Genomic DNA, 27,359 nt, shown 5'->3' on the forward strand with positions numbered 1-27,359 from the left:
CATGGAAAAGTCATTTCTAAACTGACTAGACTAAATTATGTACCTAAATGTGCATACCTAATTGATGCAAACATCAATTCTGTGTTTTATTACAAGTGACTTGGAATCTGGAAACTCTTTGGAAGCAAAGTTTGGAGTTCTGCCTAATTCTTCTGGTCTGTAACTGTCCAGACTTGTGGTTGAATGCTGCTGCTCGCTGCTGCTTTTTTTTTTTTTTTTTTTTTTGTCCAACCTGATCAAAGTAGAAATTAAAAATGCATTAGATATATTTCTACTTTAAAATCAATCATCTATCCACAAGGGGGCCAAGAAAAACTATTGATGTTAAGTGGTATTTTATTATCATTCTCACTGCACTTAAAAGGGTGATCGGAATAAGCAGACTGTGCTGCTTTCAAACTTCATGAAGTGCTTGCTTAAGGTGCAGTAAGTTCTTGATGTTTGTATGTTGTTTATGAATTCCAAGAAAACACTGTTACACACTGCAAAAAAATACATAGCAAGAAACGGAATGAAGGATGCATTTAATTTGAGCAAAACCTCTTAGTAACTATTAGTGAGTGTCTTTTTTATTTTATGAATATTTTAAATGAAATATGTGTGGAGACTTTTTTCCCATGGTGCTTGACAGATGGCACTGACTGGTTGGGCTTAGAATGGCTAGTAAATAAACAAAAATCATTGTTCACACCAGAATATTGACTGTCAGATGTCTGCTCAAACTGTCTAGGATGGACATAAACCTCTTCTCATTCAGAAAAGTTGTGCATCATATCAGTGTAGACCTAATCTGTAATAATAGAAATGTGCTATTGGAATAAAACTGCTGGCAAACTTTCAGTAAAGGATGCTTGGAGAAGTAATACATAATGGGGAAATAATAGAGAAATTTAGTAACGATCTTCTGATGGAGTCTTCCAGCACTTGGTGCTCAGCATTGATTAAGGGGTTTGTGAGCTCAAAGTAATACTTGCAGTATTGTATTTAATTGCAGGAGACATAGTGCCCTCGCTGAATGAGTTCAGTTGCTCTGATTTATGTTCTCAGCCTCCATAGTGTGGCAGGCATATGATGCAGTGCTTGTGTGAGTCTCCATTTTGCCTTAAATTTGTTGCCTAATTGGTGCCCTTTAGATTGCCATGTTGTGAGAAATGTTAAGCAATCATTTCCTTTTCAATTTCTCACCTGTCATGATTTCATTTTATCTATAACACTGTCTTTTTCCTCAAAAACAGTCTTCTTGGTTTATTTAGTCTTCCTGCATCTGTAGACTCTGTTTCATATCTGATTCTTCATCACTTTATTTATATGCTTCCTACAATTTTATTTCTGTTAGGCACTGGTAACAACGTAGGAACTCTACTTAGCGGTGTGGTGATTTCTGTTCTTCTATTTCTGTTCTATTCCTTTCCTTGTGTTTTTTTTTTTTTGTTTGTTTGTTTGTTTTTTGTTGTTTTGTTTGGTTTTGTTGTGTTGTGGTTTTTGTTTGTTTGTTTGTTTGTTTTTTCTTTCCCCACAGTTATTAATTCTGCATTTCATTTGAACTGATCTCTGACATTCCCATGAAGTTCACTGTAGGATCACTGCAATGATATGTCTGCACTGAGTCTGGAAGAATTAATTGGGTGCCATTAGCAGGAGGCATGGATGTTGGTAGCTGGATCTCAAAATGCGTGTCTTACAAATGCATAAAAAATATCAAAAAAGTGTGTCTTAAAAATGTAAGAAAGCAAAACCATAGTGCCTTACAGAGCAAGAGAAGTTCAGCCCTTTCTTTGCTTCATATTTCTTATGTTTCAAAATAGTGTCAGGTTACAGAGTTGGGCTGATGTTTGTGAATTTAGACATGGCGAGCTGGAAATGAGTGAAAAGGATCCATTAACGCATATGAGAACTGGAGCATGTGGAAAAAAAATCATTCTCTGAAAGGCAGACATAACGTAAAACACTTTATTAATGAAAAATAAAAAAATAAAGCCTAAGAATAGACTGCTGCATTTTAAGTAGCTGTTATTTGTAAGGTCTCATGGAGTCAAAGCGTGATAAGAAATGTGAATGGAGTACGCATGAATATAGAAGCTGCGTGACTTGAGAAAGACATGGCTTATCAATGTAGATTACAGCATGCATTAAAAGCCTAAGGATACCAGAGCTTTTTGTCAGTGAGGTAAGAGTATTTTATCATATATTTGCTTCTATACAGGCAACTAATGCTTACATTCACTTCTTAGCCAAACACCAGAATGTTTTCCAGGCAGAATATTGTGAATAGGAAGTGCCCTGAGTTATCTAAATAGCTAGAGGACTTCGTGAATGTGTCTTTAGTGTGTAAATTTGCCTGTGAGGAGTACTGGTGTTGATCTGTTGAATGGCAGCTGCAATATTATAAGGCAGAAAATAGAATTCTATAATGCCAGTGTCATTCACTCTGAGTGACAATGTACAAAAAGAGCATTGCCAACCCTGCATGTCCTTTTTAGAGTGTAATTGTTGTAGCTATACCATGTGTGGCACTAGAAGGGCCTGTCTGGGCAATGGCAGTGCTCTACCGATTTTTTACAGAAGCAGAAACACTGATAAATGGTGAATGAGGTGCACAGTCTCCACAGAAAGTATCACACCCACCCCCATGACACACACAGCAGGAGGGTATTTATAGAAGACAAACATGATAGCCGTGCATCCAGAGGAACACAGATACTGTGTAAATAAATAAGCGTAAGCATGTGACATCACTTCCTCACTAACACTTTTGCATTCGTTGCATGTGGGTATAGCAGTAAGATTTTAATACATCAAAAACTGATAACGTTGGTTAGTGCATGAGGAAGGAGTTGCATAAAGATATTTTGCGTGGTATGGTACACTACCTAGTTGTCACTCCAGAAGTGGATACTTTTCAATTTTACATTCTTTACATGTTTAAACAATTACCTTACAAACCAAAGAGCAAGAAGAAGAATTTGTGTTATTTTCCTTTTCTCAGATATTGGGGAAACGTATTATAAACTTTTAATCATGGAAGACCTCAAAACACTTCACAGTATTTCCATTTTCATTGACAAGCAGGGGATGAAAGGTGTAGTTTAAACATTGTTTTCCCCCAGTCATATAGCCGATAGAACTGCAGGGAGTTATTTATGCTAATCTCCAGAAAAAGGTACTGATTTCTGATGACTGCTGCAGCACACTGAACCATACTATTTCCTCCCAAGCAGAAAATTCTTTCCTGCCACTTTTATGCCTCATATAAGCAATTTTTGAAGGCTGTTCATCCGTTACTGACTGCAGCTCTGCTTCTTAAGCAGTGTTTCCAGTGGGACAACATGCTATGCAAATGTATTTTGTGTAGGTTTATTTGATTCTTCAAGTCCACCCTTCATTATAATTTCTGTTCTTCCACCTCCTCCTCTCTTTTTGGTCTGGGTAAGCCAGGCACTGATACTCATTTTCCAAGTATATTCTTTACTGAATTTGTCGATAAGACTTTTGAGTTTATAGTTGAGAGTGTTTTGGCAGCACACTATTTTATAAATATTTGTTCTTAACTACTATGTCATAAATTTTTGGAGACTAGCAGGTGGCATACTTTAAAATGCATCTGATTGCTTAAGCAAACTGCAAGGCACAATATTAAGAGGAAGAACTTTTCTGAAGTACTGCTCTGGGATCAGCATCCAAATGACCACACATCTTCCTGTGGTCGTATGTTGCATTCATTTTACACTGGAGTGAGAGGAAAAATAGAAGATGCCACGAATCTGAGCAGTTTGCCTCCACGTGCCAGGTTTTTGTGATCTGAGCTGATCACTGAATACTGTGCTTTCTCTGAGCATTAGGCACTGAGCAAATTTGCAAATTTCAAGAGAACTTAATGCTTTAGCACCTTGATTTTATCAGTTCCCACTACGTGTTAGTAATTTACAAAAGTTATTACCATTTCTGGTAACGGTGGGCAAAATACTATACTTTCATTTTCACGAAGGGTTGTTTCTCTTGAGAGATTCTAATATAAGTCAGGGTATGCATGTGGACAGGTTGGAAAAGATAAAATAAATAGAGGAGTTAACTGTCAGCAGAGGAATGCAAGAGTGGATCTACTGAGAATCTTTCTGGACAAGTCAAATACTGGACTAAAAGTATACGCATTAGTGTTTATGTTGGTTATTGTCCAATGGAAGAGGTTTCTTCCTCCTACCCCTCCACAGGCAGTGCCTTCTCTGTGGAACTGATGAGTGCGAGACAGTGTGAGGAGAGAGGTGTTGCTGGGTCACTCTATTAAATTTTGCGTAATCCAAAGTAAACATGGCTGCGATCTCTGCCCTATACCTTTCATTCACTTTTTCTTTTCTGGTTTTGTATGTATTTGGGTCAGGTAAGTCAGGTGCTTCTTCTTAGAGTTTTGGCTTAAAGCCTTCTTATAGACTTCTTTTCTTTTAGGTTCCTACTGCTTTCTACAACTAGCCAGCTCATTTGAAGTCAAAATCTTACACTTGGTGTGGAGGCTGTTTATATTCAACCCAGCTGATGTATCACTAAATTAAAAAGTATTTAAAGAAGCATGAAAAGATGAAGTAGGAATAAATAGCAAAGTATAAGGGTTTATTCAATGCAGGAACAACATTTGAAAGACAGAAGCAAGAAAAAGAAAGAAACATTAATTAAGGGAAGCTAAAATATAAAATGGAAATCAATCGCAAGAGAAGGTTCTTCAAATTCTTTTATCCGTTAAAAGCATTACATTGGAAGTCTCCAGTTTACAAGTTTACATGTGATCAAATATAAAGAGATAGTGAAGAAGCCTATTAAAGATAGGAAAAAGAAAAAATGTTGAATGAAGCAACTGTTATGCATCTCTCCAGGGTCAGCTGTCTATGAAAGTGTGTCCTCCCTCCTACCCTTGTTTGGTTTCACCTAGGAAGGGTGAACACAGCAATACCTGACAATAACCAGTAGCTCCTAAAGGATCCTTTGTTACCCTCTGAAAATCCTTGCATCTCTGAACACAAGAGGAATACGAGACTGGAATAAGCTCTAAAATGCCCATCTGAGTGCCTTACTGTCTGCACTTGGATCATCCACAACACACCTACTTCAAGTGGATGTCTGTTTTTCCATGGAAACTGGGATGGTGATGGAGAGAATGGGAGTGTCTTGGTTTCATCCTGACATTTAATTATGACAAATCTGCAAAGTTGTTGTGGAGTATGCAACTGTAAAATAACTGGGATCTTTTTTTTTTTTTTTAGTCTGACTGACCGTCATGTTTTGCTATTTTTTCTACAGGCAAGCTTTTTTGTTGTTGTTTTTTATGAGTTTCTTCTCATCTCAAAATGACAGGAGTCACTCTACTACTTCACTGAGCAATACTCCAGCCCCTGTGTTTGCTGGAGCAGCTGGAGCAGGACCTGTCAGATGGTGTGGCTTACTCCTAGTCTTCTGATGGAAAATACCCGATTTGGCAAGTAATTTTTATTTCTGCAGTTGGTTGGAGGAGGATGTGCTTTCTCATCTATTCTGAGCCAAAGGAGAAGTGCACACTTACACATGTGAGGTTTATCTCAACATCCAAACATTCTGCCAGGTGCTATGAGGGAGCTAAAATGGCTTTGCCAAGTTGTCATTTATAGTCTTGACTATTTGAAGTGCCTTTATGACAAGATACTTCATATCATCAACTGAAATAATTCTGATTCCTTTCCAAAATTTCTGGGCAGAAAAATCAGGCAAGAAATATTTTTTTATCTCCAAAGGTGTATTTCTTACAAGCTTTTGAAGTCCATTCATTTCTGTGGAATTCCTACCACATCCTTCTCATCTTCTAATGGAAGGGCCATCTGTGACCCATTGGCAAGTTTGTTTCTGTAGCTATGTTTATACAAGCTACCAAAAAGAGTGGAATTTGTTTGTCACACATTGTTGGGTACAGCTTGCTCAAAAAACAGCAGTGTCACGCAAATTTAAATGGAACTGCCCACCATTTGTTCTTTCATGCTCTTGTACTCTTCCCTCAACTATTTTGGAACAGTAGAAATAATAGTTATAACGAAAAAGAAAGCTAATGTTACGTCTTTATTCAAAACGGATAAATATAATGACTTACAATTGCCAAGGTCTATTAGTTTGATATTGCTATCAGGCAAAATAGTAGGAACACTAATATTCCTTTTACTTAAATCTTTGAAGGATAGTACTATAGGTAATTCAAATCATTGATGGTTAATGGAAAAAAAAAAAAAAAAGAAAAAAAAAAAAAGCACCTTGTCAAAGAGTGGTGTCCCTCAGGGGATCTGTTCTGAGACCAGTACTAATGAATATCTTTATCAATGACATGGACCGTGGGATCAAGTGCACTCTCAGCAAGTTTGCAGATGACAGCATGCTGAGTGGTGCAGTTGATACAGCAGAAGGAAGGGATGGCAACCAAAGGGACCTGGACAAGCTGGAGAAGTGAGCCCATTTGAACCTAATGAGGTTCAACAAGTCCAAGTGCAAGGTGCTGCACCTGGGTCAGGGCAGTAGGCATGAGTACAGACGGGGTGAAGAACTCACTGAGAGCAGCCCTGCAGAGAAAGACGTGGGGGTTCTGGTGGATGAAAAGCTCAACATGAGCCAGCAGTGTGCGCTTGCAGCCCAGAAGACCAACTGCATCCTGGGCTGCATCAACAGAGGTGTGACCAGCAGGTTGAGGGAGGTGATTGTCCCCCTCTGCTCTGCCTTTGTGACACCCCACTTGGAATGCTGCACCCAGGTCTGGGGCCCCCAGCACAAGAAGGATGCGGATCATCAGTTCGAGTGGGTCCAGAGTAGAGCTATGAAGTTGGTCAGAGGGCTGGAGCACCTCTCCTATGAAGAAATGGTGAGAGAGCTGGGAATGTTCAGCCTACAGACGAGAAGGCTCCAGGGTGACCTTATTGCAGCTTTTCAATACTTAAAGGGGACTTGTGAAAAAGATGGAGAGAAACTTTGTGCTCAGGCAGACTATGACAGGAATTGGGGTATGGCTTAAACTAAAAGAGGGGAGATTTAGGTGAGATGTTAGGAGGAAATTCTTCACTCGGAGGATGGTGAGGCACTGACACAGGTTGCCCAGAGAAGCTGTGGATGCCCCATCCCTGGAGGTGTTCAAGGCCAGGTTGAACAAGGCCCTGGGCAACCTGATCTAGTGGGAGGTTGGAACTAGAGGATGTTTAAGGACCCTTCCAACCCAATCCATTCTAGGATTGAAAGAGATTGTGACATGCTGGCTTTATGTGTTTTTGGAGGTTGCAAGTTTGGCTAAAGGACTTAGTGTATTTCATTCAGTGAAATCTGCAGTTAATACCACTTTGCGTCTGCCAACTCAAACACCTCTAATACTTATCTGCCAGGTTTGCTAGTTAGTTCCAGATGCTAGGCAGATAGTTACAGCAATGTGTATGATGTGTTACATTCACACCTATGTCTTACACACTGTAGCTTCTTTGTGCCTCTCTTAGAGGTGTGATGAATGTCTTCCCAGCAAGTCCATGGCTGCATTTAGAGCAGCACTGACCCAGATGAAGCAGCTGTTTCAAGGTAAATCTTTTTCACTGTAAAAAGATTTCTAAAAAAAATGGTGTCGTTACAAGATTCTTTACCTGCATAGAAAATACCAAAGCATACCCACCCGATTAATATCTACTGAGTAATAAATGGTATTCCCTTTCTTGCACAGTCTCTGCGATGGTCTGCAATATTGTTGTTTCCTTACTTACCTCCCTGACTTTCCCCTTCACCCTGAGAAATAAAAGCAGAGGGAGGTTTTTCCTACAGTAGAAGGTAGAAATAGAATTCAGTTGTACTCTGAGAGAGTTGAGCTCTGAACATTTGGAGAGCTTCATGATTTTGTACAACATCTCTATTTATTTCACAATGTTAAAATTGTTTTCTTATTGATAATTTACCTTGGCACACAGACATTCCATTTTTCTATTAAAATAAAACTTTGAAGCCAAGGAAGCGTGAATTAGTTGTTCAAAAGCTTTGATATTCAGGATGTTGTTAAAATGTAGCAAATATATCAGTCGTATCCTAACAGAAGTCTTCATAGGGCTCACTAAGTATGTTTAATGGTTAGATGAATTGAAGGACAGCACAAACAGAATTAAGCGTTCTCCATGGCCATCTAAAAGCCTTCTCTGACTTTGCTTTTTTAAATTATTTTTTTAAATCTTTTTGTGTTTAATATAGACCACACTTCTTCCAAGTGTGTTTGATGGCTACATTGCAAAGCTAGTGAAAGATCTGTGGCTCCTCCTACCCGTAATTTTACAGGAGCCTTAGTTTAATAAAAAGCTGAAAAGGAGGGTTGTGCTTTAGTGGCCTGAAAGCTTCTGAAAAATCCATTTTAAGCCTTTTTTTTTTTTTTTTTTCTTTCTCCGTGATGTTCAAGACCAATTTTTTTTAGCTGTTGTTGTTCTGTCTAACCAACAGAATAAGCAGAATTCTAAGGTTGCTTGTATAAATGTTGAAATTTGGCCTTTATGAATCTGTTTACAACCATCTGGCTTCATGTTCATCATAAATTCATGTAATACATCCAGCAAAATGATCTTCTCTTGCTAGAAACCTTTGAAACTGTTGAAACACTAAAACCAGGCACTTCTGTTTCTTTCCATATGAGACATTACTTTGCTTGCCTCATTTAAATGTTTTATACCTACTTAATCTCTTGTAATTACATTGTGTATCTTGGTTCTTTCTACTCTGTATGGGAAAATAGGAACTTTGTTTCAATTATCTTTTTGCATTTTGAACTTTGGTACAGACTGTTCTCCATTGCAGCTCCTTGTTCCATCTACAACAGAGGGAGATTCTTCAGACATCATCGGCATGTTGCCTAAAGATGAAGAAGGGAGTTTAATGTCGCATTACCTTCCCTACTTCTCTTGCAGTAGATGAAATGAAAACCGAAGACTGCCAGCTGTGCCACATGCATGCTATCTAGTAGCATGAAGAGAACCTCTTGTATAAGTTGTAGTTAGAGGATTCTGGCTGGGTCTTTCAAATTAATTATTGAAAATGGCATGAGAAACACAACATGAAGAAATGAGGAGAAACGTCAGCAATTAAAATAAGTAGGATCTTTCAAAGAGTGTCTGGGAAGCAGCTTTTAAAAACATAAAACAACGAACAAATTTATAGGCTATTTGTTTTTTACTGCTGTGGCCAGAGCTCTGTATGAGAGGTGCTTTTGTGGAATCCTTTGTCTTCAGCCTCTAGCTGTTCCAGCTCACTCTGTGCTGGTACTCCTCTCCCCCCCCCCTTTTTTTTTCTCACAAAGGACAGAGATGAAGGTCAGCTCTGTGCTCTGGACCATATGTCTGAGTGATTGCTTCATACTACATATATTCTGGTTTGTTTTAAAAAAAAAAAAAAAAAAGAAAAAACACAAAAAACTCAAAGGTTTAAAAATTCATAATTGCGATATACTAATGAGGGAACTCCACTGCAAAGAAGATTTTTGTATATACTTTCTTCCAGGTGCTAACAGATGGATTTTCTTATTGCTTTTTTATTTCAGTACTTCAAAAATTGATTTTAAAACGTAATCTTATTTCAATGCCTGCTTGCTCTCTGTATTCCTAAAACTGTTTCTCATGTTCCAGTTCATAATGGAGATCATCATTCTGCCTCCTGTAGTATGTTACCCAGTTTGTAAATAAGATTCATATATTAGACTTCATTCTATAGACTATGTACATGTGTTAGTAGTAAAATACATAGCAGTATGTCTCTTCCAGCTATCACCAAGCTCAAGGCCAAAGTTTGTGTGTTCTTGCAAATTTAGAAGTTAAATATGCAAATCTTCATCTTCTCATGAGAAATTAAATATTTTTGACTGCGTGGGTAGAATCTGATGAGAATTCAACCAGCAAAACTTCTCCAGTAAAGCTAATTAAAGCTGGTATCCTGAGAACGCTTTGCATTAATTTTGTATCAGATTATACTTTTACTTTCTGCAGCCTTAATTAATCAAAACTTAATGGCTACTCAATCTGTGGCAGTGTTTTGGGCTTAAAAATATCAAGGGGCATGTTCCTAATTGAATATTGGGATCTGGGGAGGGGAGCAGTAGACACTGGTCCCCTTTTCCAGAAGAGAAATACACTTTGAGGTATGAGCAGAGGGAAAAGAAAGAGGTAAATGTCAGCTTGTCCTTGAGGACAAGAAATGGCAGCGGAATGAAGACAGCAAAGTAATTAACAGGTCTTTCTACAAGAGAGAAGGTGGCCTCCACTGTGCCTGGTTACACAGACTGTAATTTAAAACAAGCTGTCTTGATCTCACAGCTGGATCTTCCAGTGACTGGTTCCTGCAGGCAGTCTGAATATGTAAGATGTAGGCCTGTGAGCAGAGACTGAGGTAGTCATTGCCCGAGAGCACAAGCTGAGAGGACAGATTGCTTTGTGAAGAGCTAGAACTCTCATCCGTGGTGGCTTGGGGCTGTAGATAAATGTAGATTAACGGTTTTGGCCTGTAATGTTAATATTTTGAATTGCACCAGGATGCAAAGGAGAGTCAACTGCAGTCTAAACTTGGGCTGGTACCCTCCAGCAACAGAGCTAAAAGCTGGTTTTGTAAAACTTTGCAGAGGTGACTAAAGAGTGAATACCTGGTTACTTGAAGTATACATCAGGACCAAGCAAGTCTAGAGCAGGCCAAACTAATGCCAGGGGATCATTGTGCCAAGACTCAGTTCTGTGTGTAAGTTGAGGGCTATATTAATCTGTGTTATGATGCTAATGATAGTGACAACTTTTTAAATGTAATAAGCATGGATTAAATAATGTTTCTGTCAACTAATATCCTTCACTTTTCTGCATTGCTTTTAATGAGACCGGGCTCTCAATCCAGGAAAAAAGCTGGACTTCATCAATAAAAAGAGTGAAGCTAGCAGATCAAGAGAAGTGAAACTATATATGAATAGATTTTTTTTTTTTATTTTAAACACATGCACACAGATGCCACCCTTTTGAGGTGGCATGTAAAGTAATGTCATCTGTTTTTGACCCCTGAGGATCAAACCAGGATGTTGACATGCCAAGTCAAGTCTAGTGATGGCTACCAAGACCAATTAGGAGGCTGGAGCACATGATGTACAAGGAGGGGCTGAGGGTGCTGGTTTTCTACAGTCTGGGGAAGACAATACAAGGAGAGGTAATTGTCATATGTAAGGAGCGGTTATGGAGAAGACGTAGACTTTTCTTGGAGGTGCTCAACAAATGACTAAGTGTCAATGGTCACAAGTTGCAATGAGAGAAATTCTGACTGCATGAAAGGGAGTTGGGGCTTGTTGGACAAGATGACCACCAGATGTCACTTCCAGTCAAAATTTTGCTATGATTCAAAGAGATTTTATTGATCTACTACGTGTACCTGTAGAGTCCTAGCAGTCCTAACTCAAGGCCAAGACTTAAGTTTAAGGTAATACCTTCTCCATGGGGAATATTCTCTTATTATTAGGGAATAAGAGAATGGCATTGCTTGTCTTCAATACAATAGCCCCTTGTAAAGTAAGCAGGAGACTTGTACTCCAGTCTGTCCTCAAGCTCAAGGGATCTGAACCTCTGCTCCAGCAGAGGACAGAACCATCAGCATGCTGGTTCTTCATCAGCAGTTGAAACTAGCTTACTATGTACAGGCACCATTGTTCTCCTGGTCCTGTGCCTTTTTGCAGATCAGAGGATGCCTGACTGTCATAAAATTGTCTGCGGCAAAACAGGAAACCTCCTCTTCAGGATCTTGCTCCCCAGATTATTTTCATTGTTTATAATTGCCTCTAGAGTAAAATAGATGAACAGCTCTGGAAGTCCTGCTAGCTTCAGGTGCCATGTACAAGACAAGCTGTTCTGTCACTCAGTGCTTATTTTACAGGAATATCTAGATCATGTAAGATACAGAGGTTCAGTTAGATCCGCCCCACAGAAAGCCTCTAAATCCAGCATAACGACATGAAAGTGCCATGGCAATGTAGCTTGCATGCTTCTGCGGCAAGCTGGTGTTCTGGACCTGTAAAACATCATTGTGAAGAGGTTGCTTTTGCTTTACCTAGGCTGCCATGTCAAGTGAAATTGATACTAAGACAATGGGAAGCAAACCAAGTAAGCAATTTGAAATCTGTATTAATGAGCTTGTCATTGTTTAATGTACCTAACACTGGCGCAGAAAAATACAGATAATGTGACAACAGGCATTGCAAACTAAACTTGTTCTTATATCAAGTCCACCCACATAGATATTCAAGAAAAGCTCCATCACATGCTGCAATCTGAAAATCTAAAGCAACCTTCAGAAGTAAATTAAATTAATTAGAGTACACTTAATACCTGTGTATCATTCAGCTTTCAAACTATACTGGTGTAGGACAAGAAACAACAAAAGTCAAGCAAGGAAAGTAGAAGTTCATGGCTATTTTTGTTTGTTTGTTTGTGAATGGTGCCAGCAGTGTTTGAGAAGACCTTGTAGCTTCTTCTCCTGAAGGGTGTTCACCTTCAACAAATACTGAAGGTGAACAACTTTCTGCACAGGCTTGTTAAGGAAAGCTACTGAAAAATACTTGTTCTGGATAAAGAAAATAAATTATTTTTGCTGGTATGGTCCTTAGTGTCATAACAAGTAATTGCTTTATATAGACCATTGATTTTTAGTTTAATCATAAGGAACTCTTTAGTTTATACTTGGTCTTTAATTGTTTATAATTCTTGATTCCTTGGAAGGAAAATAGTATAGAATTATAACTGCTAGATTCTATGCTGATCTACTTGGTTTTAACTGTAATTAAGACAGTATTTTTGAGGGTTTGTCACAGCAAATAAAAATACCCTTGCATGTTTTTTTTTTCTGTGTGTCTTGAGGAAAAAGATATTCACCCTGTATTTGTTAGTGTAAGGAGAGTAGTTTTCTTAATGAAAGACACCAGCTGAATAAAAGCTACGTATTCTTCTAGATGTATCTTGTCAGCCCCAGTTTGAGAACCTTCTCGGTCTAGCATGAGGTATGTTTATGTCTACAGAGATCCTGTCCTATTATTGTTTCAGAGTGCCCCGGATTAACAGGAAGAAATGCAGAAGAAATAAACAAATCTAAAGCTGAGCAAAGCAAAAAATTGTCTCACAGTGGCAAGGTTTAGTTCTGTGATACTTGATTACTTCTGTAGTTACATCTAAAAGGTATAATGCTATGCAGCTTCACAGAATGTTTATGCAGTAATAGAGATTACTGGAGTATTTGGTTACACGCTTAATAATCAGGATAAAACAGTTTGTCTTTGTTGGCAACCTGATCACCATCTGTATTTCATCAAATCAGAGGTGGAGGGCTGTTTGGTTTAGTGTATATAGTCTTTTTTTTTTTTTGTATGTTATTCTTTCATTTTTTGTTGTTGTTTTTCTTCAAGTTATCAGTTAACTGGAAAGTTAACTGAAGATGTCTCAAATAGGCTTCATGGGGTAAAAAGTATTTGTGTTTGGGGTTATGCGCGTGATTAGCACGAGCATTGCGGTTTGGTTGTGGCTTTTTTTTCCACTTCTTTGTTTTCCTTGGGAGTATGGTGTAGGGTTTTTTTGGTGGTGGTGGATTTTTTTTGGTTGTTGTTTGGGTTTGGGGTTTATTTTGCTTTTTGTTTTTAACATAAACCTCCTTTTTGCTTATACTCCTAAGGTGTGTAAGGATTGCTGTCTTTTTCTATACTATTCAGGAATGGCATAGCTCTTTGCCTTAATTTTTTGTCTTCTAGTAATGTCTTCGATTGTCAGACTCAGAGATTCTGAATATTTTTACACTTACTCTCTGCAAACTAGTCGTATGCTTTTAAAGAAGAAAGAATTCTTCTGTATTTACATTTTAGTGGGGAAGATTGCTTTCACTTTCCATTGAACCCATTAGCTTTAGTAGTCCCTTTATCAGTATACTGAGGTATACCAAGCAGGAGGTGAATAATAATTCACCTACTGGTAGCTTTAACAGACCTAAGAAATCATCACATCACATAACGTGATTCCCTTTGACTTCACAGATAAGTTTGCTTCATTTGGTATGTGTCTCAAATGACTAAACGATTTGTTGTGATTCCCAAAAAAATTCTTGGCACTTGTAGATCACAGCTGTCTAGATACAAGATCATTATTCCAGTAATGACATCATGTTAAATAGCTCTGTGGAAAGGAGATGCATGATGAAACGTGGATTCTGCAGTGTTTCACATAAAAGTGAAGTGTTCAGTGTATGTGTCTCCATCCAAAGGTCAGTTAAGGAGAAAGAGAGGTTTCTATTTCACTTAGCCTATGGAATCTTGAATATTTTTTTACTTTCTGTGTTTCAGCTATTAGTACTTCTTAAAAAATATGATAGTAATTATAACTGAGTGGAATTAAAAGGTTTTAAATTTACATTGTTTTTAATATTTGAGTAGTAGTATTTCAATAATCCCTGTAGGGTGCTGAGCAAAAAGAGAGGCAAAATATAAAAGGGGGGAAATATTGCCTGATTCTGAAAGTCAAAGATATTCCTGACAAAGCATGAATGAGCAAATTGCTTAGGGGGAAGAGGAGCATTCTGGAAAAAAAGATTTAAAGCAGAAAGACACTGAGGCTGAGCATCTATATCCAAGAACTGTCATCTGAAGGTTATTTCAATAACATTGTACTAAAAAGATTTCTAAAATGAAGATAGTTCGTGTTTTTTTCCATTTTTAGTTCAGCTCCAATTTCATTGCAGTCTATGATGAAAGCATAAATATGGATTATTTGTTACACAAACATCAGAATTATTTGTTTGAAAATACTGGTGCTGTTTCTCTAGAGAGTGCCATACTGGTGCTCTTTCTCATGAGAAGGCCATAGGCAGCAGGGCTGAGCTATGAGGCAATGGACAGATTTGTTCAAGATAAGGGCAGAAAATATCATTTTTGGTGTTAGTTTAGCAAATTTCAAAGAAGATGAGCTAAATGTTTAAAATCTACTTACCTAAAGGTTGCTGATGAAGCATATATTCACCAAAGTTTTTAATCCAATATAGTCATGTTAGAAAAAGTAAGCATTAAACGCCTGGTAGTAGAGAGAAAAATGTCTTTGTCTCCCCTTCATCGTTGTTCCCTCAATGTTTTTTACAGTATGGGTGATTCTGACTCAACTGGAATTGTACTGTGTTTTCATCAGTGTGAACAGGTCTTGGAGTTAGCACTGTATCTTCAAATTTAATGGGTGATGTCCTACATATTGTTCATTCACCTGAACTTGTGAATGGTTAGAGTTAACCTACAAGCAAGCATGTCAGCTCATGTAACATGCTTGAATCCTTGGTACTTCATGCTCTTCTGACAGGCATTAATTCAACTGAATAAAGTGGCGTGATGTAAAAAATAATAATAATAATTTTGTTACTATAGTGAACGCTTTCTTGGAAGCAACATATAGGTTTGAAAAGCTAGTATATACTTCTCTTCCACCTTTTTTCTTTCTTCTGGTACAGAAACCTAAAAATGTCAAGACTAATCTCATGTTTAAGTTATTTTAAATAACAGGTGAAAGGTTCCTCATCCTCTCCCATGTAAAACAATGGCTTCAGTCATGGGAAAAACAAGTTGCTTTTGTTGTTTATAGAAATCATGGCTATAAGATAAGCATCATAGCGATTGAGAATTCCTTGGTATATGGTGATAAAGTCTGGTGTGTAGAGGATAATTCCTTAGTTGTTGCTAATGGTGTTAACATACCTGATGCACAGCCTTCACTTTTAATGAGATTGTCACACATCAGCTGTGTGGTATTAGGGATGTGTAACAAATGAGTTTACCATGTGCCTGTGATTTCCCAGTCTGAAGAGGAAAGAAAGTGACTGAAGAGCAGTTTCAGCAAGTTAGGGAAGTTTAAGGAAGACACTGGAAAGCCTACAAAGTGCTTGTCATGGCCATTTATATCTGCATAGTGTCTTGTGATAAATACAAATTCTGTCTGTGGGTATACTGGGTGTAGGTGTCGATTGGCGATGAGGTAGCTGTATGGGTGGCCTCTGTGAGGAGAGGCTGGGGCCTGCCCTGTGCTGGATGTAGATGGTTCCAGCCAGCTCCACAACAGCCCCGCTGGTGGATACAGATGGGCCCATCCACCAAGCTGATGCTGCCCACGGGACAACTGGGCATCTCTGGTGCCTGGAGCACCTCCTCCTCTTCCTTCTTCTCTGACCTTAGGGTTCCCGCTGCTGTTTCTCACTCTTCTTATTCCCTCCTCCTCTGCCTTCTTTTTTAAGAAGGGACAAAAAATGTCACACAGGCAATTATTGCCAATTAATAACAGACTAGAGCAGTGAGAAGTAAAAGTAGACTAAAAACACCTTCCCCCCATCCACTCTCTTCCACCTCCTTCCCCGAGCAGCACAGCAGAATGGGAAATGGGGGCTGCAGTCAGTCCTTGACGCTTCATCTCCGCCGCTCCTTCACGGTCCCTCTCTGCCCCTGCTCCACATGGGGTCCCTCCCGTGGGATGTCATCCTTCCCAAACTGAGCCTGCGGGGGCTGCCCACAGGCAGCAGCTCTTCAAGAACTGCTCCCACATGGCTCTGTACCACAGGGTCCATCCCCCAGGAGCAAACTGCTCCAGCAAGGGTCCATGGATCCCCCAGACCCCCTGCTCCTGCGTGGGCTCCTCTTCACAGGCTGCAGCTCCGGCGCAGGGCCTGCTCCTGCGGGGGCTCTCCATGGGCCGCAGCCTCCTCCAGGCCACATCCACCTGCTCCACCGGGGGCTCCTCCATGGGCTGCAGCGTGGAGATCTGCTCCACGTGGGACCCATGGGCTGCAGGGGGACAGCCTGCTTCACCAGGGGCCTCTCCACAGGCCGCAGGGGAACTGCTGCTGCCTGCCTGGAGCACCTCCTGCTGCACTGACCTGGGTCTGCAGGGATGGTTCTCACATTTTCTCACTCCTCTCTCCCAGCTGCTGTTGCCCAGCAGGTTTTTCCCCTCTTTCTTAAATCTGCTCTCTCAGAGGTCCAACCAGCATCACTCACGGCTCAACCCTGGCTAGCAGCGGGTTCCTTTTGGAGCCAGCTGGAGCTGGCTCTGATCTGACGGGGGCAGCTGCTGGGCTCTGCCCAGTCACAAAGCTGAATGCAGGTTGCTAACATATGGATCAAGGAGAATAGACCAGTATGTGACAAAATACAGTTTTTTGTCTCTTAAGAGAAGGTGAAAATGTCCCTCTAATCACAATTCCCTTCAGTTGCTTTTCTTTCTTTTGCTGTAGTGCTGCAGCAGGGAGAGCTAAGTGGAGTCAAGGCGACTTTCTCTGTTCCACTTACATGAGTGGAAATGTTCACTTGGGGATGTTAGCATTACAGTTCCTACAGGTTGCCTGCAGTTCAGTCAACTCTTTTGAAGGGCTATCGTGACTCTTGGCTATGTTACCAGCAAAAAGGGAAACATAATTGATGTGAAATAAAGTTTTAATAGTTAAAGTACAAGACAGTTGAGTTACAAAACTACTAACACTTGTCCATATTGATAGAGAAAAGCCTTGATAGTACAGTTCAAATTTTTGTCTAGGAATATTTACTGATATATACTGCTTTCCTCTGGTGATATGATCCTTCCTATGATCATCTAGCCCTAAAGATGGACAGTTTTAGTTAGGATGGGGGAGAGGTTGGTTGTCAGCATCCCAAGGTCTTTGCGAGGAGGAACAATAGTTATAAAAGGTGGTTCTTTCTCTTTGCCAGGAGGCATTTGATGTTGATTGTTTCTTCGTGCTCAGTCTTAAAGTGTACCTAGGTTTATTTTTATACACTTGCCACAGTCTGCTTGTTTGTCCTTCACTGGTTATCAGTTACTCCTTTTTGTTGTTGTTGTTGTTGTTTTTTGTTCTCTTTATTCCTAAAGCTTATTTTTTTACTTAACAGTGTGAGGCTGTGCTTCTGTAGTCCTTCAACAACTGTGTATTTTCCTATTGCTTTAGATTTGGAGTAACATAAACCCATTTATACAGTTACCCTCTATCTCTGAGGTTATACAGACAACTGGGCTTCTACCAAAAAATAAATGGTATCCAAGAACTCACCTCTGTGTGTGATTTTTATTCTTGAGAGGTCTTCTTCCTTTTGCCAAGATTTCAGAATTGGAAGTCTTAGGAAATATTCTGCCCACGTATATATTGTTATTGTAAGCAGACGACTGGTACTTCTTTCAATATCCACAGTACACCAACAGATGAAAGGAAGGAGGGCTTCTGTGTTTGCATGGTCTCAGGTCAAGTATGAAAGTATTCATGTCCTCTGACAACATGAATTGGGAACTTAGTGCAGCAGTAAGTTCTTCAGTCTCTGCTCATACTTATATATTTATGCCCTGGCTCATATCCAGAAAACACCTTACACTTCATTATATTTATTGTTTTTATGCACATGGGTAAGAATTGCATGTTCAAATTCTTCTTAGGCTTTTTTAGCATTTCTAAGTACTCAGCAAGTGCTGTGAAATTGTTGTGAGCTAGAATTAGGAGCTTGGGCTGCAGAAAATTTATTAGTTCAGTTGGATAACTTATTGGCATGAGTATAAAATACCTACTGTGTGCCACTGCTTTTTTAGTAGCCCATCTATTAAGGTGCTTGAGTACTTTGTTATGGTTGGCAGAAATCACTGAGCTCTGCAAGAGTCGTGCAAGTTCTACTTTGTTTCTGTGCTTCCACCATCCCCTCTTATAAGCCCCTCTTCCTCCATTTGGGCCTTTCTTCTCTTAGTTGAAGAACTGGGACACTGGAAGCACAAGACTCGAGTATTTGAGCTTAAGTATGACTTGAAACTCGGGACAAAAGCAACATTGGCCACTCATATTCAAAGCTGTAACTAACACAAAGTTTTTATATCGCTGTGGTTTGTGGGGCCTCTGTTTTCTCCAGTTGCTGTGGGGTATCATATTAGTCTGGGTACCTGGGTTGGCATATACAAATGCATCTTAAATCAGAGTGCCATGGACAGATTCTGTAATGCAGCACATTTGCTAATGAAATATTAGTATATGCAAGCTTTTTTTTTTAGTTTCCATCTGGTACCAGTACACAGAAACTTGTCATCATTGTTAAGAGGATCTTGCTCTAAAATGCAAATTTTTTTCAGTCACAACTGTTCAAAATGTTCCTGGATCTGAAGGGTTCTTCAGGAAGAGGGGCTGTTGTTTGTTTTGCTTTTTTACTGTCTTTGCTAAATTAGATTCTTTTTTTTGCTTTGAGACTTATCAAAGTTATCTTTAAGGTTCCTGTGTACCATGGCAAACATGAGGACTTTCTTTTGTCCTTTTATGTTAGAAATTCTTTATAACCTGTCTTTTAACAGAAATACATATAAATACTGCAAAATATGAAATGCACATTTAATATGCTAAAGGACTTCCCTGCTAATGCCCTTCTCATCATTTTCAGGTTTCAGACTGCGTATGATGAAGGACATCCTTCTAAATGTTGCTCTTCAGGTCTCAACATCTTGGCTTTCAAAATAGTATCAATCCTGATTTGAGTCTGAGATGTGCTTTTTGTTAATCAGTGGTTTTAAAGAATAAACACTCAAAATACATCACTCAGGGGGAGTCATGCTTGCTAAACCTTGCACAATCATGTTCTTGAATAGCTTGGCTTCACTGCATGTCTGTGGCTACGCATACGCATATGGAAAATTACTGCTGTATACCACTTCATGTGGTTGTTGTTGAGAAGTCCATTCCTGTGCCTACCACAGATTTTTTTAAAAGAAAAAAGTCATCTTTAAGACTTTAAGATATTGTAAATGGTAAGAAATTGCTGCTCTCTTCCCACTTTTCCTTTAAAAGACTGCAGGCAGACTTGCTTCTGCATGGGCATTAATTCATACCTTGCATCAGTTTTCTTTGGGGCTGGGAAACATCTTTCCTTTTTCTATCTCAGTGCTGAGCTAACACGTAGCTCTCTATAGACATAACTGCTGCTGAGCATGCTAAAATGGACAAGGAAAAAAAAAAAAGAGTATGACGTAAGATATTTCCTTTCATTAAAATCGCTTTTGTACTTGTAGACCTTCCTTTGTCCCCTCAGCCTGGTGCATAATAAGACATTTGGCCCTCTTGGGTTGACTGACTGATGCTTTAACAAGAGCCCTGTGTTTATATTGCTCTACATATTGTTACAGAAATAAATTAAGTTAAGCTTCCCAAATGAGCTAGCAATGAGAAAACAAAACACGTTGGCTTACCCTTGCAGCAGCAACACTAGAAGGTCATAATGAGAAAAATGCCGTCCAAGGCTGGAAAAACTGAGTATTTCACAGGACAGTTTCTCAAGGACAGCACAATGTTACCTCAGACAGCAAATACAGCCCCACTGCATGGCATCCATCAAGTGATTTTAAAAATGTGGAGTCTTGCCCTAGGGATTTCTGAAATCAGCTTATGTTGTAATGAATGACAACTTGGAATATTTGCATACAGGTTTTTCCTCTTGATCTGATTAAATTTATAATGGACTTCATATACAAGTATGGTAGGTTTTTGTGTGTGTGTGTGTTTGTTTATTTTTTTCCTGTCTGGTGACTTACCTACAGTAGGTAGAGTTTTGTTTTTTTTTCCTTTGAATGGAATAGAGTAGGAAAACAAACCAATTAAGATTTTCTCCCCAGTGAAGAAATATATGGCTCTCATACACCTGGAGAACATCTGGCAAGAATATAGCAGTTCTTGAGATTTACACCTTCCTGTGCCAATGCAGGAGGTACATCATCAATTTTGTAAGCAACATCGTTCTTTCTGTCCTAGAGGTAGCTGGTAAAACTTTCCAGGTGACTGTTGTCTAATCTTACTGCGATAGTATCAGTGGTCCATTATAATGAAGGAGTAAAGTATTCCTGCTGGAAACAAGTCTAAAAAAAGCGCATGTGAGACGATTATTTCAGGAAGCCTTAAGTAGGCTATGCTGTTGCATAGCAACAGAACCAGGCAGTCCTTAGACTCCAAAGCAGTCAGCGGACACATGGGAGCAGAATGCAGAAATGATGGAAACCTTGAAAAATGTAAGGCTGAGACTAAGGGAGACTGAAGTGAAGTGATATGCAATATAGAATGTGAATGTATCGTGGGAGAAATAATAAATTGAACTGCTTTTAAGTCAAACTGAAATGTTGTCTGCTAGACTGGGCGCTTTTTTCTTCTCTCTTTTTTTTATAGCTTCTAGATAGTCATTAAAAAACGGCAGAATGTCTGCTGGCTGGGAAAGCTAATTCAAATGTAAAGTAGATGTTAAATGCCTACCACAAGAAAAAAAATGCATGGAGATGTTGGATTTTTTTTATTGACAAGCCAAAAGTTTATGAAATATGCTTTGAATGAAATACTGATTAAGGTATTGTGGCACAAATTGGTTATTATTAAAAAGCTATTTGTCTCATGTTCACAGGTCTCCAAGTTGGCCTATGGTATTTATCTAAACAGATACTGAGAAGTACAGTGTCATTGGGTGTATTCTTGGCAAACTCCAAGCCTGCATGTGAAATGTGAGATCTCAGCAGAAGCACATTGTAGTTTAGCAACTTTGCAAGAGGTAATCTGTTTTTTATTAAAAGCAAATAAAGGAGCCAGTATTTAATATTTGGTAGCACACAGTTGTGGATCATTGTGCCAACAAAAAGACAAATTTCCTTCCTTCCAGTGCTGTTTTTATCACTGCCCTAGAAGATACAGTAATAAGCTGAAGCTCTCCTGTTCTGGATGCTGCAACACATACTTTGATGGTGAGTCATGACTGCATGATTTTAAAAAGTAGTCACATGCAGTTGAGCTATTGCACCAGAACCTGCTGAAAAGATTAGTGATATAACAAATCTCTCTAGTAGATTAATATATTAAAGATTTGAGGAAAGTGTCTTGCAAGGGGACTGTTTTTTAAAATACTAAGAAGGAGATTAAGGATTTATTAACTGGAGCATTTATGTATCTCAAATACTGTTAGCTAGACTATACATTGCACAGAAACATCAAAGAATCAGAGTAAAGAGGTCTGGAAGAAACCTCTTAAAAGTATCAATGTATCCTCCATTCCACATAGGGTCAATGTATAATCTGTTTCAAATGTTGTCATGATACTGGTATTTAAACACTTTCTTTTTGTTGTTCTAACTGAATGCTTTCTTCTTCTTATGTTATCTACAAGCTGATGCTGTAAGATGCTGTAAACATATCAATCAAATTGTCAGAATGCAGAACATCACAAAATGCAAACTTTGATTCACTTGGGAATGGGAGCAGTATAACAAGAAAGACGATTCTATTAAGTGAAATCTCTTGCAGTGAGATTAAAAGGCAGAAGGCTTTCTAAAATTATATTGAATGAGAATGCCTTAGAGGAAAACGGCATTGGAATGATAGAGTTTTGCCTGGAAATACAGTATATGCTCTAAGTATGTTAGATTGTTGTCCAGTGCTGAGAAGTGGAATCAGTCTATTCCAGGGAAGGATAGACTTATACAGGAGCAGGAGAGCAATATCGGTTTTCATAGCAAATAGGCTTCATGATATTAAAAACAGTCTTTTTCTTGAGTAGCAATTGAAGGATGCCATAAAAAGAATTATTTTAAAATATTGTAGGCACTGGACCACATTATCCTCCTATTATAAGATGTTTGAAGTTTCTTCCCCTGCTTCCCCTCTCCTAAAATACATACAGTCCCCTCATGCAACTCAGCGGCTCTGTGTAAAGTCCTTTGGCTCAAATTAGCCCAAGGTTCCTCTTGGTAGAGTAGCTGGAGGGATCTACCATGGTAGAAGCTATCTTCCTGATGGTTCAGGTTTGACTGGTTTCTTTAACCAAACTCTCAGTTCTCTTAGGCAATTGCTGCTTCCCCTCATCTCCACCTGCTTTTTGTTTTCCTGGTATTGTCCTCCAGACAGAGTACCCTTTTGGATGATACCTCCCCACCTGAAGTCTGATTCTTCACACCAATATCATGGATTTTGTAATTCCACCGTCTTTCTCCAACCCAGCAGATACATAGATAACTGTAGGCAGTGCTGGCTAATATCTTTTTGCTAAACATTACCTTTACTGACATTTTAAAACAACAACGAGCAAGGTTCACGTTAGTTCTTACACCTACATAGCAAAGCTAACTATTTGGTCAGTTTGAGTATACATTAGTATGGCAGAGGCAGTCTGTTCTTTGTCCTGTAGATAAATAAAGATCATGAGTCTTTGTGCGAGTTTCATTGTTGGTTTTTAGGATTTGCAGCAACTGTAGTGGATGGGTATTACTTTGGAATCTTCAGCCATTCAAATCTATAATTCAGCTGCATGTTTCAGCCCTCATAAATGAATTGACATTTTCCTGCAGCATGGAATTATTTCTTAAAAAGCCAGGTCCCATTTAACAGGAAAAGTACACAACAGTGTGCTGCGTATTGGCTGTGTGCCACTTGTTTGATTTTATTTTTTTTTCATGAGAATCAAATAGCCTTTTTATTTATTTATTTATTTATTTATTTATTTATTTATTTATTTATTTTCTCGCTTGAACCTCAAAAGCATACTAATAAAGTAATAACTAGCAAGGTGTATAACTGCAGAGGAAAATGATATCAAGGGGGATAAGTCATTTGTGAATAAGCATTTAAATGTGCAGAATTTAAAAACTCAATAGACCAGAAGAATTCTTTTAGATCATCTGGAGTAGGATGAATGTAATTTAACCTGCATATCTAGTAAAGATCTCAGCTTACTTGTTGGACTTTTTTTCTACTTGATAGGAAGAGATAAGCACATTGAAGATGCTAAGTTGCATTCATTCTAAAACAAATGCTTAATATGGATTGAATGAATCACCTCATATAAGTACCTACCTACATATGTATGCACAGGCATTTAAAATTAGTCAGTAAATCTCATTTTGTCCCTTCCAAAGTACTACGCTTCTGTCAAAAACTGGAAGTTTAACTTTGATAGCAAATCATTTATCTAAGTGGCATCCACATTATCACCAATAAACTTGTTGTTTAAAAAGTTCTTAATAGTCAGCAGATAATTCACAGGGCTATATTGCTATTAAACTTTCAATTAAAAGTTGGCTAAATCTTTAAAATAAATATATATATATATAAATAATATTTTTTTTAAAAAAGGGTGAAAGTTGCCTCTAAAGATTACAAAAGTCTAGTCCAAAAAAATTGCAGACTACTGATCAAGACAGTTCAGGTTGTTTGTTCTTTTTTTCCCCCGTAAAGCCATATAGATGCTGTTGTATGTAGCAGTGAATAGAGAAGATGTGGCTGTTTCAAAAACAATCATTACAGTGCTTATAACAAGTTCTTGAAAAGAATAGATATCAGAGACTCAGCTACATTTTCTAATGAGAATTGTGTTGGCCAATACCTTTAATGTACTGTCTGTGCAGGTTAGCACTTGTGTATTCAAGAGAAAGAACTTGCTTGCAGCATTAAAGGCAAGTTTAGGAAGATACAGAGAAGCTTCATGAGCAAAGCCCACGTGACTTTCTTCCCTTCAGTGAAAGTCCTGCTGCATCCACTCTTGTTTCTGCAGAAAGGAAGATCGAACTGAAATTATGTGATAGATGAGAGACCTTATGGTCATGGGCATCGTGGATTTTGCTCAAGCATAGAGTATTGAAATACCTGACCTATAGTTCTGTAGATGTCTTTAGGCAGGCTATACTAAAACATCACTTTCCCAGAAGGGAAACATTATCTTTTTGAATTATCTCTTCACATTTGTTATGGGCTTAAGGGTATCCAACTTCATAATGCTTTTTTAATGCAGATTTAAAGCAGCTTCTGAATTTGTTCTGGCTGAAAAAGTCTGGGATAGTAACTTTTGTTCTGTTTTCATTGTCTTACCAGTTGAGTTTCCTTGTAATTTCCATTAAGGTATTTATAGGACTAGGAGTACTATATATATTGTGTTCACAGTAAAAATATGTAACTGTCACAAAGGTAAGTGACCTATTATACATCTCTCTTATAGAGGTGGTCACTTCAGAAGCATCAGACAAAATACATAGACAATTTTCAAGCTGAAGATTAAAATACTGTGCAGCTCATGAGGTGGCATGGAAATTCATATTTTCTTTAAGTGATACCCCTCTCACTAAAAGCTTGTTTGGCTTTCAGGAGTTAACACTGATTGCTCAACTGTGTGTCTGTGCAAAAACAGTGCTCTTCTATAGCAAAATATATCATCTCTTGTGGAAAAAGTGTACTTCTATTTAATTGTTACTCTGTTTCATTTGCTTTCAACATAGCAGGCCATGAATTAGATGGGAATCTTAAAGTGCGCAGGCTGCTGTGGAATAGAGCTATCTCCTCACTGGAAAGAGCCCTGTCTCTAAGCTAGGGCTAGATTTGGAACCAAAATTTATTTTAAAAGCATAATTATACACCTTCTCTAAAACAGACATGCTATTAAATGACAAGTTCTCTTGGCTTTTTTTGTTCTCTTATGAAAGCTGAATATAGATAATTATATTTAAATAATGTGCTGATCGTGATACAACATTTAGCAGCCAAATCCTGAGAGAGTTTTATTTGAAAATCCCTTATTCAACCCCATCATTAAGCATGTATGGAGAAAGAGGAGGAGTAAATGTTGAAGGATTGTACCTGTTAGTCTTACACTGCAGCTTCACCAAGAAAATGGCAGCTCCCCTGTGCTAGCGGGCAACATATGACAAATCCCCTAGACAAGCAATGTGTCAAGTGCTCATTCTTACTGTCATCCTTTCCAAAATAAAATATCCTTCAAAATATAAATATCCTATTTATATTTTTCTATTAAATGCATTTGTAGTTCTTCTAGGTAGTTAGTCCTTTAAAACTATTAAATTCAACAACCCTAGGTACTTATAGCCCATAAACTATAGAGGCTCTGATTTTAATTTATTTTGGTATCTCACATAATTTCTGTTCTTTCACATCCAAACTCTTGATAACAATGCCACTGTGTAAAACCTTGTTCCATTGAGTTATTATGGGATCTAGTCAAACTGGGATTTCATTTGTGAAAGCCATCGCTAAATTTTAGATTTTTTTAACTGTTCTTTCAACAGAGCTGAAGTACACAGAAGAAGTACATAGAAGCTGCAGAAATTTGACAGTTACCTTAAGAAACTTGGTGGATGTGTTATATAGAGCATGGAAATGGAAAACTTAAGACGGGAGTTGGATTGTGGAGTGTTCAGGGAGCTTTCTGAAAACATAAATACTGATTCTTTCTGTGTGTATTAAATTATGCTGTTCTTGTCATCCTTCTTTACTCCTCCTGAGTTCTGCGGTTACTAATTCTACTCTTCATGATGCTTACCAGTAAAAACTTCAGATTCATAGGATATAGAAGTAGGTCCTTTGCAGGTTTTCTTGTTATTTTTAAAAATAACAAAGATACCTTAATACATGGGCTGAAATCCAAGACAGCAAGTCTCCTGTGATCATGCTATGCCTGTTTATTTTCTTCCTCTCCCTCATCCTCTATAATTGTTTAAGAGCCTACAAGAAATTTTCAACACAACTTCCTTTGGGAGTAAGGAGCTGGGAGGTGAAAGAGACAGAAGTCAAGATACCCATATTTCTGAAGTTTTATGAAACTAGGAAGCTGAGGAAAAGAAGGATGCTATATGAAAATCTCCAGTGCTGCAGCTCAAATTCTAAACTTTTGTCATGCAGAAAGCTGGGGGAAAGGGAAAGTGCAGCTGTGGCAGGCTTCAGATGGTATCTTACCATTCACCATGTTTTCCAACCCTATGGTAGCAGGTTTCATTATTCTTATGCTCACACAACTGCTTTCTTGTTCTTGTTTTTGCTTTCTTTAGCTTGATGGTTCAGTTGGCAGAAGCGGTAAGGTTTGCAGCCTTCTTGTTTCAGTTCAATACCATGCAGGAAAATACTGTTTTTACAACTTTAAATAAATAAATACTAGAAATAACAGGACTTGGACCACAATCTTTTCATGCAGGAGTATCTGTCAATGCAATTAGGAAATTCAAATTACGTTTCACAGAATTATTAGCAAACTCTATTCCTTCCACAGAGAATAAACAAAAAAGGTTTTTTAGAGTGAATGGTAATTCCTTAATGACTGGTTCAGTGAATGTATTAGAGACTGCTGGGCATTGCGCCATTCACTGGAAGGGGAGCTCTCGGCTGATGTCAGTGGAGTTCCATATTTATGCAGTAATGTCTCAAGATAATGCCAATACATAACAGAATGGTGTTTGACATTTAAGAGAAGATGCAGACAGGAAAACTTGGAAGTGTTAATAAATGTATGTTTGGTAACATTATTTTTTTTGATCTGAATGTTGTTAGTAATGCCATATTGAGCCTATAGA

General features: G+C 38.4%; 1 protein-coding gene across 3 annotated transcripts in view; it reads left to right on the forward strand.

The window, feature by feature from the left end:
* Nucleotides 1-27,359, forward strand: part of PKIA (cAMP-dependent protein kinase inhibitor alpha) — a 42,338-nt gene that overhangs the window by 5,315 nt on the left and 9,664 nt on the right. The window contains exons 1-2 of one of the 3 annotated variants that reach the window (XM_035317487.1): nucleotides 16,650-16,656; nucleotides 20,075-20,078. The exons of the other annotated variants lie outside the window; for them this stretch is intronic. The gene's annotated coding sequence lies outside the window, so the exon portion shown is untranslated. Of the gene's footprint in view, nucleotides 1-16,649; nucleotides 16,657-20,074; nucleotides 20,079-27,359 lie in introns of those variants that run through there. 3 annotated transcript variants of the gene reach the window in all.

Source organism: Oxyura jamaicensis, chromosome 2 (genome assembly GCF_011077185.1).
Source record: "Oxyura jamaicensis isolate SHBP4307 breed ruddy duck chromosome 2, BPBGC_Ojam_1.0, whole genome shotgun sequence".
Classification (NCBI taxonomy): Eukaryota; Metazoa; Chordata; class Aves; order Anseriformes; family Anatidae; genus Oxyura; species Oxyura jamaicensis.